Genomic DNA, 17,307 nt, shown 5'->3' on the forward strand with positions numbered 1-17,307 from the left:
CTCTTATAAAAGCCCTCTATCCCTGGGATTTAGGACCTCAGTTGCAGTCCTTTTGCTGCACCTGTGAACTTCTCATTAGCCACCCTGCTCTATGGCTGATATGGGGTGTACCTGCCTAATTGAGTTCCCTATGCTGGGGTCATAAGACTTCTAATTTACATTCTGCCCTGGGCTGAATTGCCTCACAGTCAGTCTGCTGGTTAGCTGAGCCCAGATAAAGGAGCCTTGGTTGCACATCAGTGCTGTAACCAAGATGCTCCTGCATGTTTCCCACTCCCACATGTGTTGGGCTGCAACCCATCTATTCAAGTGAGACTGGACTTTCCAGAAATCTATACAATTATAGTAAGCTGGAAAATATCTTTACTCTGACATTTTGTGAGTTCTGTTACTGCAGAATCCATAGAGAGGCTTGATTTAACATAGTTTCTGAGGAAAACTGAGAAGAGCTCAAGCAACTTCCTGACTTCTCTGCTGTCTGATCTCTATCACCCTGTTCGGTTCATCTCACTTCTACATCAGAACCAAGATCTTCTACTTTTGAAACATCCTTAACTGCAGATGATGAGAGTCCAGTCATGGTCCAGGAAGGGAAATTCCTTGCTAGAACTAAAACAGAGACCATGAAAACTTCTTGCCAATGTATCATTCAATTTTTCCTCTTTTTGACTTGGTAAGTCAAAATATTTTTTCATCTGAACATCTTTGTCTCAAACATTATATTCTGGGATATAATGGAAGCAGCTTGTGGATAAGAATATATTTTTTTTTCAGTTTTCTGTTTTTAGGTGTGTGTCTGTGTGTGTGAGTTTTAAAAAAGTGGTATCTAATAAGGGCTTAATAGGAGTCATTCATTTTTTCATTCAATCATCAATTTATAGCTCCTATATCTATGACCTGAACTTGATCTCTACTTACACAATCTGTGTTCAGAGTTTTAACTTATCTTTTTTTTGGATTATTGCACTATTTTTCTATTGGTCATTTCAATTCTTTTCTCTAGTGTCACCTATGTAATCTTTGCTTCCAGAGACCCACTGAGTCATCAAATCACTCTCCTATGCTGCAGTCCCTCATGCATTAGCACTCAGTTTTAATTCCCTCTCTGACTTTTCATCTTATTTCTTCCAACCATTCCACACAGCACTTGATTTTGAGTGATATTTTAATTTAAATAACTGTCTTCAGGCTTCACAATGGCTTTCCTAAGTTTTGGTTGATAGCACTGGACAGAAAGGTCCAGGTCTTCACTGACTGAAGCAGTATATCTATCTCTCTATCTCTCTATCTCTCTATCTCTCTATCTCTCTATCTATCTATCTATCTATCTAATCTTGCTTTCATTCTTATTATGGTCAGTGTAGTTCCATAACTGGGATCCAGACCTCAATCCAGTAAGTTCAGGAAATATTTTCTAAACATAATCTCCATTCCATGTGCCAGAGATCCTTGCAGTGACTACAATGACAAAAGCTGGTTTTGTTACAATGTTTTTTCCTATTTCACCATTGCCAAATATTCCTAACTTATGGTTGATAGCACTGGATAAAAAGGTCCAGGTCTTCACTGACTGAAGCAGTATTTATCCAGTTTGCTTTCATTCTTATTATGGCCAGTGTAGTTCCATAACTGGGATCCAGATCTCAATCCAGTTACACTGGCATGAAAAACACCAAGGTTCTCCATCTACTTCCTTGTATCCTGGCTTCTCTGACTTCCTTCCAATGCCTGTAGAAACCCCACCATTGACCAGAAGCTGATCAAACTCTTCCTTAATTCCAATGCCTTCCCATGGAAATAATTTCTTGTATTCCTGATCATTAAATATCTCATTCTATTCTCTGTTTGATCCCATTTTGTGTTATATCATTTTGCACAAGTGCTCACACCAAAAGTCTCTTTTCCTGAGACAACTTTCCCTTTGAATTTGTTCCATGTTAAAAATTAACTTACAGTCTGGCACACAAAGTTTATTATCCATCAATTTCTGTTCTGGTAAGCCCTTTAGGTTCTTCATGTGTTGGCACAACTCCCTCCAGACTAAAATCTTAGTTCAATGATATTAGATGAACTTTTTTTCTATTTCCCCACTACCAAATATTGATATACAATCCTATGAGTTTATATCATTATATATTCTTTCTAAAGATAACATGGTTGTTAAATAGTTAAAGGAAAGGGAGGTCCTGAGGAATATTTACCTAAAGCACTGAAAACAATATATTTTCTTGAGTCTCCAAAGCACTACTCAAAGAATTTCTACTGGAATAATTCTTGTAAAAAACCATTTCACTGGGATTTGGGGGTCTCAGTTGCTTCCTTTTTTTGTACCTGAGAACTTCCCATTGGCCACCCTGCTCTATGGCTAAGGTGGGGTGTCCCTGCCTAATTGAATCTACTGGGCCATGCTTATAATACTTCCAATTTACCTTCCTTCTACCCTGAGCTTAGTCACCTCACAGCCAATCTGAAGGCCAGCTGAGCCCAGACCAAGGGTCTTTGGTGGGACATTTATTCTGTGATGAAGAGTCTCCTGCATGTTTATTCACTCTCACCTGTGTTTGGATGTACCCTGTGTACTCAAATGATACCAGATTTCCAGAAATCTATCAATGTTATAGTAAACTGGAAAATATCTTTAAGATTTTGTAGGTTTTGTTCTTGCAGAATTTATCAAGAGGCTTGATTTAACATAATTTCTCAGGAAAACAGAGAAGCACTTCAAGAAACTTCCTGGTAGCTCTACCTGCTTATTTGGGTTATCTCACCAATGGACAAATACCAAGAGCTTCTGCTTTTGAAGCATTCTCCCTGGTAGATGATGAGAAACCAGTCATGGGAAAGGATTGGAAATTACTTGCCAGAGAAAAACCTGGGACCATGACATCTTCCTGCCAATGCCAAGTACTGTCCTGCTCCCTGATATCTGTCTTTGAGGAAATGAAAATTAAGTCCTCCCTTCCTTTCAAAGGGAGGTCAATGGATTATTCCATCTTTTCTCTTTTTAATTTTGTCAATCATAATATATTTTCCCTGAGCATCTTTGCCTTGAACATTGCTTCTTCCAGAATTAAATGCAAGTAGTTTAAGGATAAGAATGATCACTGATTTTTTAAAATTTTATGTCTGAGTGGTTTTGATTAAGTGAGTGTGTCTTTGTGTCTGTGTGCCTGTGTATCTGTGTGACTGAGCCTTAGTGTACTGGTATTTCTTAAGGTTTTTTTCATTGAATAATGGATTTATGACTCCTGAATCTCTCTCCTCATCTTGAACTCTACTACACAATCTGTGTCCAGCATTTTATCATATCTTTTTTTTTGAATTATAGCACTTCTTTTCTATTGATATTTCCAGTTCTCTTTATCTCTCTCACCTATGCAATCCTGGCTTCTAAATATCTACTGGGCCATCAAATCATTTTCCTAGGCAGTAGCCCTTCTTGCATTAGCAGTCAGGTATAATGCCTTCTCTGACTTTCTGTCTCATGTCTTCCTAACATTCCTCATGAGACAGGTTTTAGACTGCTATTTTATAATTTTCATAAATGTTTCTCAGTTTCACAATGACTTTCCCAAGTTATGTTTCATAACATTGGAAAAACGGATGCAGGGCTTCACTAACTAAAGCAGTGTTGACCTCAATTATTTTCATTCTTATTATGGGCACTGTATTTCCATAGCTGGGATCCAGATCTGAATGCAGTCTGTCCCATGTGCCAGAGCCTGTGCCCATACAGAGACTACAACGATGAAAGTTAAATAATCTACTACTGGTTTTCTTACACTGGCATGATAAGGACCAAGGTTCTCCATCTTTTTCCTTACATCCTGGCTTCTCTGACTTCCTAGAAATGCCTGCAGAAATCCCACCATTGACCATAAGCTGATCAAACTATTCTTTAATTCCAATACTTTCCCTTGGAAATAATGTCTAGTATTCCTGATCATGAAATATCTGAGTCTGTTTTCTATTTGACTCTATTCTGTATTATTGTATTATTTTGCATAACTGCTAAATCCACGATTGTTTTTTCCTGAGAATTTATTCAATGTTAAAAATTAACTTGCAGTCTGGCACACAAAGTATATTGTCCATAATTTTTTGTTCTGGTAAACCCTTGTAGGTTCTTCATGTAGTCACACAACTTCTGCCCGATTAAGATCCTTTGCCTGATTTTGTTGCAATGCTTTTTTTCTATTTCACCATTGACAAATATTGATGTACAATCCTATAAGAGTTTATATTGTCATATATTCCATTTCTAAAGATAATCTGGGTGTTGAATGTTTTCTCTAGAGTCTCCAAAGCACTAATCAAAGAATTTCTACTGGAATAACTCTTGTAAAAACCCTGTTTCACTGGGATTTGGGGCCTCAGTTACAATCCTTTTGCTGTACATTTGAACTTCCCTTTAGCCACCCTGCTCTGTGGCTGAGGGTGTCCCTGAAAGATTGAGACCCCTGTTCTGGGCTATTGTTATATGACATCCAATTCACATTCTGCCCTGGACTGAGTCACCTCACAGCCAATCTTCTGGCCAACTGAGCCTGGACTAAAGGGCCTTGGAGGGACATCAGTTCTGTAACCAAGAGGTTCCTTCATGTTTGTCCACTCTCACCTGTGTTGGACTGCATTCAGTCTATTCAAGTGAAATCTATCGATGTTATAGTCAGCTGGAAAATATCTGTACTTTGACTTTTTGTGGGTTCCATTTCTTCAGGATTCATTGAGAGGCTTGATTTAACATAGTTTCTGAGGAAAACTGAGAAGAGCTAAGTCAACTTACTGGCTTCTCTGCCATCTTGTCTCTACTGCCCTCTTGGTTCATCTTACCTCTGCACCAGTACAAGAGCTTCTGGTTTCGAAACATCCGTCACTGCAGATGTTGAGACAGAATGGGAAATTCCTTGCTAGAACTAAAATAGGAACCATGAACCCTTCTTGGAAATGTATTATTCCATTTTTCTTCATTTTGACTTGGTTAGTCAAAACATTTTTTATCTTAACATCTTTGTCTCAAACAAAGCATATTCTGGGATATAATGGATGCAGCTTGTGGATAGGAATGCTTATTGGGATTTTTTTCATTTTTCTGCTTGTGTGTGTGAGTGTGTGTGTGTGTGTTTCTGTGATTCTTAAGAAACTTTTATCTAATGATGGATTAGTAGAAGTCATTCATTTTTTTCATTCAATCATGACTTTATGACTCCTAAATCTATGACCTGATCTCTATCTCTACAAAATCCATGTTCGGAGTTTTATCATATCTTTTTCTTGATCATAGCACTATTTTTCTACTGGTCATTTCAATTCTATTTTCTAGTCTCACCTATGTAATCTTGGCTCCCAGAGACCCACCGAGTCATTTAATCATTCTCCTATACAGCATTCCCACATTCATTAATAGTCAGTTTTATTTCCTTCTTTGACTTTTCATCTCATTTCTTCTATCACTCCTCACAACATTTGATTTAGCATGAAATTTTACTTTACATAACTGTCTTTAAACTTCACAATTGCTATCCTAAATTATGGTTCAGAGCACTGGAGAAAATAGGTCCTGGTCTTCACTGACTGAAGCAGTGTATATCTACATTGATTTCATTCTTATTATGGGCGCTATTTTTCCAAAGGTGAGATGAAGACCTCAATCCAGTCAGTTTAGGAAATATTTTCAAAATAATCTCTGTCCCATGTTCCAGAGTCTTTCCCCCTGTGGTGATATCTGATTCAGTTCTCTAATTAACCCTATCTTATGTTATCATATCATTTTGCACAAATGCTCACTCCAGAATTCCCTTTTCCTGAATCAACTTTTCCCTTGAATTTGTTTAATGTTAAACATTAACTTACAGTCTGACACACAAAGTTTATTATCCATAATTTTTTGTTCTGTGGTAAAACCATGTAGGTTCCTCATGTATTGGCACAGCTCCTTCCAGACTAAGAGCCTTTACATTGTATTAGATGAAATGTTTTTTCTTCTATTTCATTGCTGCCAAATATTGATATACAATACTATTTGAGTTTATATTGTTATTTATTCCTTTCCTAAAGATAATCTCTCTGATAAACAGTTAAATGGAAGCAAGGTCCTGAGAAACATTTTCCTAAAGCACTCAACACAAGATATTTTCTCGAGTCTCCAGAGCACTAACTAAAGAATTTCTACTGGAATAACTCCTGTAAAAGCCCTGTTTCACTGGGATTTGGGGCCTCAGTTGCATTCTTTTTTGCTGCACCTGAGAACTTGCCATTGGCCACCCTGCTCTATGGCTGAGGTGGGTACGCCCTGCTTGAGTGAGTTCCCTTGCTGGGTTATAAGACTTCCAATTTACATTCTGCTCTGGGTTTAATCACCTCACAGTCAGTCTGCTGGCCAGCTGAGCTTGGATCAAGGGGCCTTGGTGTGATATCACTCCTATGACTAAGACTCTCCTACATATTTGTCCATTTTTGCCTGTGTCGGGCTGCACCCAGTCTATTCAAGTGAAACAGGAATTTCTAGAAATCCATTAAGTTATAGTAAGCTGGAAAATATCCTTACTCTGACTGTTTGTGGGTCCTGTTCCTGTAGAATTAATTGAGAGTCTTTATTTAACATAGTTTCTGAGGAAAAGTGAGAAGAGCTCAGTCAATTTCCTGGCTTCTCTGCCATATGGTCTCTACCACCCTGTTCAGGTCATCTCACCTCTGGATGACTACCAAGTGCTTCTGCTTTTGAAACATCCTATAAGGTAGATGATGAGAAACCAGTCATGGGACATGATGGAAAATTCCATGCCAGAGCAAAACTTGCCAATGCCAAAGTACTGTCTTCCTCCCTCATATCTGTCTTTGAAGAAATGAAAATTAAAAACTCCCTTCCTTTCAAAGGAAGATCAATGGTTTATTCCATCTTTCCTCTTTTTAATTTTGCCAATCATACCATATTTTCCCCTGAGCATCTTTGCCTTGAATGTCACTTCTTTCAGAATTAAATGCTAGTAATCTGAGAATAAGAATGATTAATGTCTTTTTCTTTAATTTTATGTTTCTGTGTTTGTGATTGAGAGATTGTGTGAGAATTTGTGTCTTTTGTGTGTGTGTGTGTGTGTGTGTGTGTGTGTGTGTTTGAGCATTGTGGTATTGCTATTTAGTAAGAATTTTTCCCATTCAATAATTGATTTATAACTCCTGAATCCATCTCATCATGTAGTCTACCACACAATCTGTGTTCAGGGTTTTATCATATTTTCTTTTGAATTATAGTATTGCTTTTCTATTGATATTTCTAATTCTATTTTCTTGTTTCACCTATGTAACTCTGACTTCTAGACACCCACTGAGTGAACAAACTATTCTCCTATGCAATAGCCTTTCTTGTGTTAGCACTCAGCTATAATGCCTTCTCTGATTTTTCCATCTCATATCCTCCTACCATTCTGCAAGGGACAGGATTTGGATTGCTGCTTTAAAATTTTCTTAAATGTACTTCAGTTTCACAAAGAGTTTCCTAAATTATATTTCATGGCACTGGAAAAAAGGGTCCATGTCTTTACTGACTGAAACAGTGTAGACCTCAATTGCTTTCATTCTTATTATAGGCACTGTATTTCCATAAGTGGGATCCAAGCCTCAATCCAGTCAATTCAGGAAACATTTTCTAATCATAATCTCTATCCCATGTGCCAGAGCCTGTGTCCTTATAGTGACTAAAAAGATAAAAGATGAATAGTCTCACAAAGGTTTTATTAAATGGGCATGATAAGCACCAAGGGTCTCCCTGTCTTCTTCCTCTTGGTCTCTCTGCCTTCCTTCAACTGCCTGCAGAAATCCCACCTTTGACCAGAAGCTGATCAAACCCTTCTTTAATTCCAATACCTTCCCTTGGAAATAATTTATAGTGTTCCCTATCATTAAATATCTGATTCTGTTCTCTATTTGACCCTATTCTGTGTTACCATATCATTTGCACAACTGCTATCTCTACAAGTCTTATTTCCTGAGAATTTGCTAAATACTAAAAATTAACTTGTAGTCTGTCATGCAAAGTATATTGTCCATAATTTTTTGTTCTGGTAAACCCTTTTAGGTTCTTCATGTATTCACACAACTTCCACCAGATTAAGATCCTTTGCCTGATTTTGTTGCAATTTTTTTTTCTATTTCACTATTGCCACATATTGATGTACAATCCTATAAGAGTTTATATTGTTATATATTCCATTTCTAAAGATAATCTGAACATTGAATGTTTTTTGTAGTGTACAAAGCACTAATTAAAGAATTTCTACTGGAATAACTCTTGTAAAAGCCTTGCTTCACTGGGATTTGAGGCCTCAGTTGTAGTCCTTTTGCTGTACTTGAGAACTTCCCTTTAGCCATTCTGCTCTGTGGCTGGGGTGGGGTGTCCCTGCCTGATTGATACTCCTGTGCTGGGCCACTGTTATAAGACTTTCATTTCATATTCTTCCCTGTACTGAGCCAGTCTTTGGGCCAGCTGAGCCTGGACCAAGGGGCCTTGGAGGGACATCAGTGCTGAAACCAAGAGGTTCTTGCATGTTTCTGCACTGTCACCTGTGTTGGACTGCATTCAGTCTATTCAAATGAGAGCTGACTTCCCAGAAATCTTTCGATGTTGTAGTCAGCTGGAAAATATCTGTACTCTGACTTTTTGTGGGTGCTGTTCCTGCAGAATTCATTGAGAGGCTTCATTTGACATAGTTTCTGAGGAAAGCTAAGAAGAGCTAAGTCAGCTTCCTGGCTTCTCTGCCATCTTGTCTCCACCGCCTTGTTTGATTCATCTCACCTCTGTACCAGTTTAAGAGCTTCTGGTTTTGAAACATCCTTCACTGCAGCTGTTGGGACAGAATGGGAAATTCCTTGCTAGAACTAAAATAGGGACCATGAACCCTTCTTGCCAATGTATTATTCCATTTTTCCTCTTTTTGACTTGGTTAGTCAAAACATTTTTTTCTCTCAGCATCTTTGTCTCAAACAGATCATGTTCCAGGATATGATGGAAGTAGCTTGTGGATAGGAATATTTATTGTTTTTTTAAATTTTCTGTTTGTGTGTGTATGTGTGTCTCTGTGTGAGTCTGTGTGGATGATTCTTAAGAAACTGTTATCTAAAAATGACTAAATACAAGTCATTCATTTTTTTCATTCAATCAATTTATAGCTCCTAAATCTATGACTTGTTCTTGATAACTACTTACATAATTTGTGTTCAGAGTTTTATCATATCTTTTTTTGGATTATAGCACTATTTTTCTTTTGATCTTTCCAAATCTATTCTCTAGTCTTACCTATATAATCTTGACTTCCAGAGACCCACTGAGCCATCAAACCATTCTCCTATGCAGTAGTCCCTCATGTATCAAGTCAGTTTTATTCCTTCTCTGACTTTTCATCTCATTTCTTCCTATCATTCCTCACGGCTCTTGAGTTTGAGTGAAATTTTACTTTATATAACTGTCTTTAAGCTTCACAATGGCGTTCCTAAGTTATGGTTCAGAGCACTGGACAAAAGGGTTCAGGTGTTCACTGACTAAATCATTATGTATCTATATTTCTTTTGTTCTTATTATGGCCACTGTTTTTCCATAGGTGAGATGCAGATCTCAATCCAGTCAATTCAGGAAACATTTTCTAAACATAATCCCTGTTCCATGTGCCAGAATCTGTGCCCTTGAATTGATTACAATGACAAAAGCTGAATAGTTTCTTACTGGCTTTATTGTATCAGCATGATAAGTACCAAGATTCTTGCTCTTAATCCTTGCATCCTGCCTTCTTTTGACTTCCTTCTAATGACTGTAGAAATCCTACCTTTGAGCAGAAACTGATCAAACACTTCTTTAACTGCATTACCTTCTGTAGGAAATAATTTCTTATATTTCCGATCATTAGATATCTGATTCTGTTCTCTAAGTGACCCTATTTTGTGTTATCCTGTCTTTTTGAACAACTACTCACCCCTGAATTCTTTTTTCCTGAGTCACCTTTTTCTTCCATATTTGTTCAGTTCTATAAATTAACTTACAGTCATGCCCACAAAGTATAACATTCATCATTTTTTGTCCTGGTAAATCCTTTTAGGCTATACATGGATTAGCACATCGCACTCCCGACACAGCTGCAATGTTTATTTCTATTTCACCACCGCCAAATATTGATACACAATCCTACATGAGTATATATTGCTACATATTTCCTTTCTAAAGATAATCTGGTTAAATAGCTAAATGGAACTGGAGTTAAATGGAGCTCCTGGGAAACATTTACCTAAAGCACTCAAAACAAGATGTTTTCTCTAGAGTCTCCAAAGCACTAACCAACAAATTCCTGCTGGAATAACTCTTATAAAAGACCCGTTTCACTGGAATTTGAGGCCTCAATTGCAGTCCTTTTTTTTTCCACCTGAGAACTTCCCAATGGCCACCCTGCTCTATGGCTGAGGTAGAGTATCCCTGCCTAATTGAGTCCCCTGTGCTGGGTTTATAACATTTCCAATTTACATTCTTCCCTGGGCTTAGTTATCTCACAGCCAGTCTGTTGGCCAGCTGAGCCCTGGACTGAGGGGTCTTGGTTGGACATCAGTCTTGTAACCAAGAGACTCCTTCATGTTTGCCCACTCTCACCTGTTCTGGGCTGCACCCAGTCTATTCAGACTAATGAAAATTTCTGAGGACAGCTGAGAAGAGCTCAGTCAACTTCCTGGCTTCTCTGCCATCTTGTCTCCACCGCCCTGTTTGGTTCATCTCACCCCTGCACCAGAACAAGAGCTTCTGGTTTTGAAACATCCTTCACTTGCAGAAATCCATCCAAGTTATAGTAAGTGGGAAAATATCTTTGCTCTGAGTTTTTGTGGGTTCTGTTCCTGTAGAATTCATTGAGAGACTTGATTTAATATAGTTTATGAGGAAACGTGAGAAATGCTCAAGCATCTTCCTGGTATCTCTGCCATCTTGTCTCCACTTTACTGTTTGGTTCATCTCACCTGTGGACAAGTACCAAGAACTTCTGTTTTTGAAACATACTTCAATGCAGATGATGAGAGTCCAGTCATGGAACAGGATGGGAAATTCCTTGTTTGATCTAAAATAGTGAACATGAACCTGTTTAGCCAATGTATTATTCTATTTTTCCTCTTTTTGACTATGTAAGTCAAAATAATTTTTCCCCTGAGCATTTTTTCTTGAACATATCATACTCCAGGATTTAGTGGCAGCAGCTTGTGGATAGGAAAGCTTATTGGGTTTTTTTCAAATTTCTGTTTCTCTCTCTCTTTCTCTCTGTGTGTGTGTGTGTATGCATGTGTGTGTGTGTGCGTGTGTGTGTGTGTGTGTGTGTGTGTGTGTGTGTGTGTGAGAGAGAGAGAGAGAGAGAGAGAGAGAGAGAGAGTCTTAAGAAACTGTTATTTCATAAAGGCTTAATACAAGTCATTTTTTCATTCAGTCATCAATTTATAGTTCCTGAATCTATGTCATCATCTTTATTCTGACACAATCCATGTTCAGAGTTTAATTGTATCATTTTTGATTCTAACACTACTTTTCTTTTGGTATTTCTAATTCTATTCTATAGTCTCACCTATGTAATCACGGCTTCTTGAAACCCCCTGAATCATCAAACTATTCTCCTGTGCCATAACCCCTCTTTCATTAGCAATCAGTTGTAATTATTTCTCAGACTTTCTGCCTCATTTCTTTCTACCATTCATCATAGAACATCATTTAGAGGGCTATTTTACTTTACAAAAATGTGTTTCAGCTTCACATTGTCTTTCCTAAGGTATGGTTCACAGAACTGGATGATAGAGTCCAGGTCTTGACTGACTGAAGCAGTGTAGACCTAGATTGCTTTAATTCTTTTTATGGGCACCGTATTTCAAGAACTGGCATCCAGGACTCAATCCAGTCAGTTCAGCATTCACTGTATCATGTGCCAGAGCCTGTGACCTTGCAGGGAATACAACAACAACAGCTTAATAGTCTCATATAGGTTCTATTACTCTGGTTCTCCCTCTTCATCCTTGCCTCCTGGCTTCCCTGTCTTCCTTCAAATGCCTGTAGAAATCCCACCTTTGACCAGAAGCTTCTTTAAAATTTCTTCTTTAATTCCATTACTTTTCCTGGGAAGGAATTTCTAGTGTTTCTTACCATTATATAACTATTTATGTTCTCTAAGTAACCCTATTCTGTCTTATCAGATCATTTTGAACAACTGCTCACTCCACAATTTTCTCTTCCTGAGTCACCTTTTCCTCTGAATTTGTTCAAACTTAAAAATTATCTTACAGTCATACACATGAATTATATCATCCATCCTTTCTTGATCTTGTAAACTGTTGAGGCTCTTCTTGAATTGGGCCAGCTCTTTCTAGACTAACATCATTTCCCCTAGAGTAGATGCAATGTTTTTTTCCCTATTACACCATTGCAAAATGCTGATATACAAACCTATATGAATATATATGTATATATATGTATGTATGTATGTATATTTGTTTTCGAAGATAATCTGGTTGTTAAATAGTTAATGGTAATTGAGGTCCTGTGAGACATTTACCAAAAGTACTCAAAGTGAGATCTTTTCTATAGAATCTCGAAAGCACTAACCAAAGTATTTCTATTGGGATACCTTTTCCAAGTGCTTCCCAACAGCCTCCCTGCATTTTGACTGAGGTGGGGTGTGCTTACCTAGTTGAGTCCCCTGGACTGGGGTTATTAGACTTCCAAATTACCTTCTGCTCTGGACCTAGAAACCCCACAACCAGTCTGCTGGTAGTGTTCCACACCTGATATCTATTTTGGAGGAAATAAACATTAAGTCATCCCTTCCTATCAAAGCCAAGTCACTGGTTTATTCCATTTTTCCTCTTTTTGACTTTGAAAATTAAAATATTCCCCCCTAATAATCTTTGCCTTCAACATCTCATCTTTCAGAATAAAATACAAGCAGCTTGAGGACAGAAGTGATTATCATCTTTTTCTTTTATTTTATATTTGTGTGTTTGTGATTTTGTGTGTGTTTGTGTATGTGTGTCTTAACAATTGGCATTTGATAAGAAGTTAATACAAGCCATTCATTTTCTCATACAGCAATTGATTTGTAGCTCTGGAGTCTATATCTTTATCTTCAATTCTACTACACAATCCGTGTTCAGGGTTTTATCATATCTTTTTTTTTTTTTGGTATTTTCTATCATTATTTCCAATTGAATTCTCTAGTCTCACCTATGTAATCCTGGCTTCTAGAGACCCACTTGAGTAGATACAACCACAGTCACTGAATTCACAAATGGGCAATGATATTTTTTCTTTCTTTCTTTTTTTATTTAAAGAAAGATTTTATTCATTTTGAGTTTTACAATCCCCCCCCCCCCATTCTTGCTTCCTTCCCCCACCACCTACAGAAGGCATTTTGTTAGGTTCCATGTTATACATTGGTTCCATGTTATACATTGATCTCAGTTGAATGTGATGAGAGAGAAATCATATCCTTAAGGAAGAAAAATAAAGTTTGAGATAGTAAAATTACATCATAATATAATGCTTCCCCCCCCCCCCCAATTTGACAGTAATAGTCTTTGGTCTTTGTTCAAAGTCCATAATTCTTTCTCTGGATACAGATGGTATTCTCCATTGCAGATAGCTCAAAATTGTCCCTGGTTGTTGCACTGAAGGGATGAGCAAGTCCATCAGGGTTGATCATCACCCTGATGTTGCTGTTAGGGTGTACAGTGTTTTTCTGGGTTTGCTTATCTCAATCAGCATCAATTCATGCAAATCGTTCCAGGCTTCCCTGAATTCCCATCCCTCCTGGTTTCTAATAGAACAATAGTGTTCCATGACATACATATACCACAGTTTGTTAAGCCATTCCCCAATTGAAGTACATTCACTTAATTTCCAATTTTTTGCTACCACAAGCAGGGCTGCTATAAATATTTTTGTACAAGTGATGTTTTTACACTTTCTTATCATCTCTTCAGGGTATAGACCCTGCAGTGGTATTGCTGGGTCAAAGGGCATGCACATTTTTGTTGCCCTTTGTGCATTATCCCAAATTGCCCTCCAGAAAGGTTGGATGAGTTCACAGCTCCACCAACAATGTATTAGTGGGGGGATGATATTTTTAAAGACATGTTGATCCTGAGTGTGCAACAGTGAGATAGTTAAAGAGTAGGAAGACTTCTAGATTTCGAAAAGAGAAGACCTGTATTCAAATCCTATCACTTTGCATGAATTGGATCATTGTATCATATCACTGGACAGTGGTATTTCAACTATGTTGTGAAGATAAGAGACCAGATGATCATTCCTATCCTTTCTTCCTCTAAATCTATAATCATTTTTCTCATACAAGCACAACTTTTAAATACATGAAACAGAGGTCAGCCACCATCAAGGTCAACCCATGAAGGAGGTGTATCTACTACAAATATTTGAGAAGTGATCAATCAGTCTTTTCCTTGAAGTATTCCAATTAATGAGCCTCACAACTTCAGGATTAATCCATTATACTCTCAGGGATTGTTCTAATACTAGAAAATTTTTTATGACAATTCCACTTTGATATGATTCCTTTTAATTTCCATGCAGGTTGCTTTGCTCTTCCCTCCTGGGAGAAACACAACCAATTTTATTTATTTCTGGTATCACCAGAATAACCTTTGCCTGATATGACCATATGGTTATTATTTTTTTTATTTTTATTTCTTTTTGCAAGGCAATGGGGTTAAGTGACTTGCCCAAGGCCACACAGCTAGGTAATTATCAAGTGTCTGAGACCAGATTTGAACCCAGGTACTTCTGACTCCAGGGCCGGTGCTTTATCCACTGCGCCACCTAGCCACTCCCCGGTTAGTATTTTTTAGTACAGCTTTATAACATGTATAACTTATATATATATAACAGATATATAGATTCATGTTATTTTTAAATGATAATCTGACTGTTAAATGCTTAAATAGAAGTGAGATTCGGAAGGCCATTTAGGCTCAATATACCCTTCAAGATAGCTTTCCAGAATTCCTTGAGACTCCTCTTCCTTGGTATGTGCATTCCTCTTGTGTTTCCATGATCTTTATAAGTTGTGGTCCTACTACCCTAGATCACCCAGTACACCATTTTGGCCTTGGCTTCAGTGCTTCCTACTTTATTAAGGTTTTTTCCTAACACTGGATCTCAGTGTTGAAAAGACAATTTGAGGTGTCGTTTTTATAGAAATGGAGTACAGTGGAATGGCTAACTACCTGTTGCTGGAAGCTTTCATTTCTTAATTCTAAAACAGGTTGCCATGTGGTCTTCCAAATAATGTTCTGACATGGTACCAGAAGTCCAACAAAAGTCTCAGATTCCTTTCAGATAGACATCCAACCTCTGTTTCTTATTGCTATGATCCAGATCCCCAAACCCAGAAGGAAAACCTTTTGCAAAAAACTATTGCAAAAACTGCAATATTTTATGTGAACTGCCCTCTGGGGTAAATGAAATTTCTTCTTCATATTGCTGATCTTCAAAGAGCAGTTAAATGCCATAACAAGATGTGGAGATCTTTTCTTACATTGAAGTCAGCACCTGTCTACTTTACCTCAAGGTGTCACGCACTATGACAAGTATAGGCTACATGTTACATAGAAAGTATTTTGCCTAGTATTATATCATTAGAGGAGGTTGAGGTGGAATGGGGGGAAAGGAATGGAGCAAGTGCTTCACCCTGGAGTGTGTGGTAGAGAAGGAATGCAAAACTGGATTTGTAGGATATGCAGTCTTGATCTGTGGAAAGCAGATTTCAAGGATTTCCATTGGTTCATTGTGCCGTGGTGGGGATTCTTTTCAGGCTAGGTTGCATGAGTTGATCACTGAAGTCAGTCTTCTAACTCTCTGAGGATTCTGGTGATTTGGGATGTCCCTCCCAAACCCTCTAAGTTCCCACCAAATGTTCTTTTCAGTTCAGGATGCTCCTTTTCTCAATAATATTTAATGTCATTTATTTTTAATAAACAACTTCAGAATATACTACTTTTTTTTTCAAAATTTAGATAATCAACTGTCTCTAGCTAGAAAAAATAATACCTTTATCACACTCAACTGTAATTTGAGGACTGGACAAGGATTCTGGAAACAATTACTCACAGGTAGGAAGTGGCTACAATGAGAATTACTAAAAAGGGTCATTCTGTACACAGGTGTGGTTTCAGCACTAAAGTTTTCAGAATTGTAAGTGGAATTTTGTCACTTTGGGAGATAAGTGGGATGGAAACTTCCAAGACTGATCCTTCTTCTTAGTAGGATTCCCAGTCCTAATAAGGGTCTCTTGCTGCTTCCACAACCATAGACTGACCACCTGGTTCCCAGTCACTTCTGGAGCTTCTGCTGAGTCTGAGGGTCTTCAGGGCTAGGCTTGGGACTGGGATTTCTCTTGGAGCCTGAAAGAGAGAGGAGGCAGTTGGTGGCATGGAGAGAACATTGTTCTGAGAATCAAAGATTCTGGAGTCAGAGCACTAATATCTGTAAATAATCTAATGAGTTGTGGGACTCTATGGATGTTTTTTTCTAGATGCCAACTTAAAGGACAAGTTTTCCAAACACTTTATTTTCTTAGTGCCCTAAAAGTTATTTGCATTTTCACTGATAGGTACTGTGTGGCAACAGTGTAAAAGGGCATGATTAGATGGAGCATGAAAACACCAGGGTTCAAATTTTAGTCCTATCATTTTTTACTCCCTTAATGACCTGTCTCATTTCTTCCTACTATCCCTCAAAAGACATAATTTAGACTGCTAAAAGTGGGTCTCGATTCTCTCAACCTAGATGAATAACCTTTGCCTGATATGACCATATGGTTATTATTTTTTTATTTTTATTTCTTTTTGCAAGGCAATGGGGTTAAGTGACTTGCCCAAGGCCACACAGCTAGGTAATTATCAAGTATCTGAGACCAGATTTGAACCCAGGTACTTCTGACTCCAGGGCCGGTGCTTTATCCATTGTGCCACCTAGCCACTCCCCGATTAGTATTTTTTAGTACAGCTTTATAACATGTATAACTTATACATATCCAGATATATACATTCATGTTATTTTTAAATGATAATCTGACTGTTAAATGCTTAAATAGAAGTGAGATTCGGAAGGCTATTTAGTCAAGAATTCTAAACAATATCTTTTTTCCCATAACCTGCAAAACACTAGCCAAAGAATTTTCCTTGAAGAATTGTAGGCAAAGGAATCTCAATAAGTGACCCTGAATCTTCACCTCCCTCTGAAATCTGTAATGCATCATTTATAATTCTTGGGTTTGCACATTGTTT

At 37.7% G+C, this 17,307-nt stretch overlaps 1 long non-coding RNA gene across 1 annotated transcript in view; it reads left to right on the plus strand.

The window, feature by feature from the left end:
- Positions 1–285: 285 nt before the first annotated feature.
- Positions 286–17,307, plus strand: part of LOC141511277 (uncharacterized) — a 28,460-nt gene continuing 11,438 nt past the window's right edge. The window contains exon 1 of the long non-coding RNA XR_012475299.1: positions 286–673. This is a non-coding gene — a long non-coding RNA (uncharacterized LOC141511277). The remainder of the gene's footprint in view (positions 674–17,307) is intronic.

This window comes from Macrotis lagotis, chromosome 2 (assembly GCF_037893015.1).
Source record: "Macrotis lagotis isolate mMagLag1 chromosome 2, bilby.v1.9.chrom.fasta, whole genome shotgun sequence".
NCBI lineage: Eukaryota > Metazoa > Chordata > Mammalia > Peramelemorphia > Peramelidae > Macrotis > Macrotis lagotis.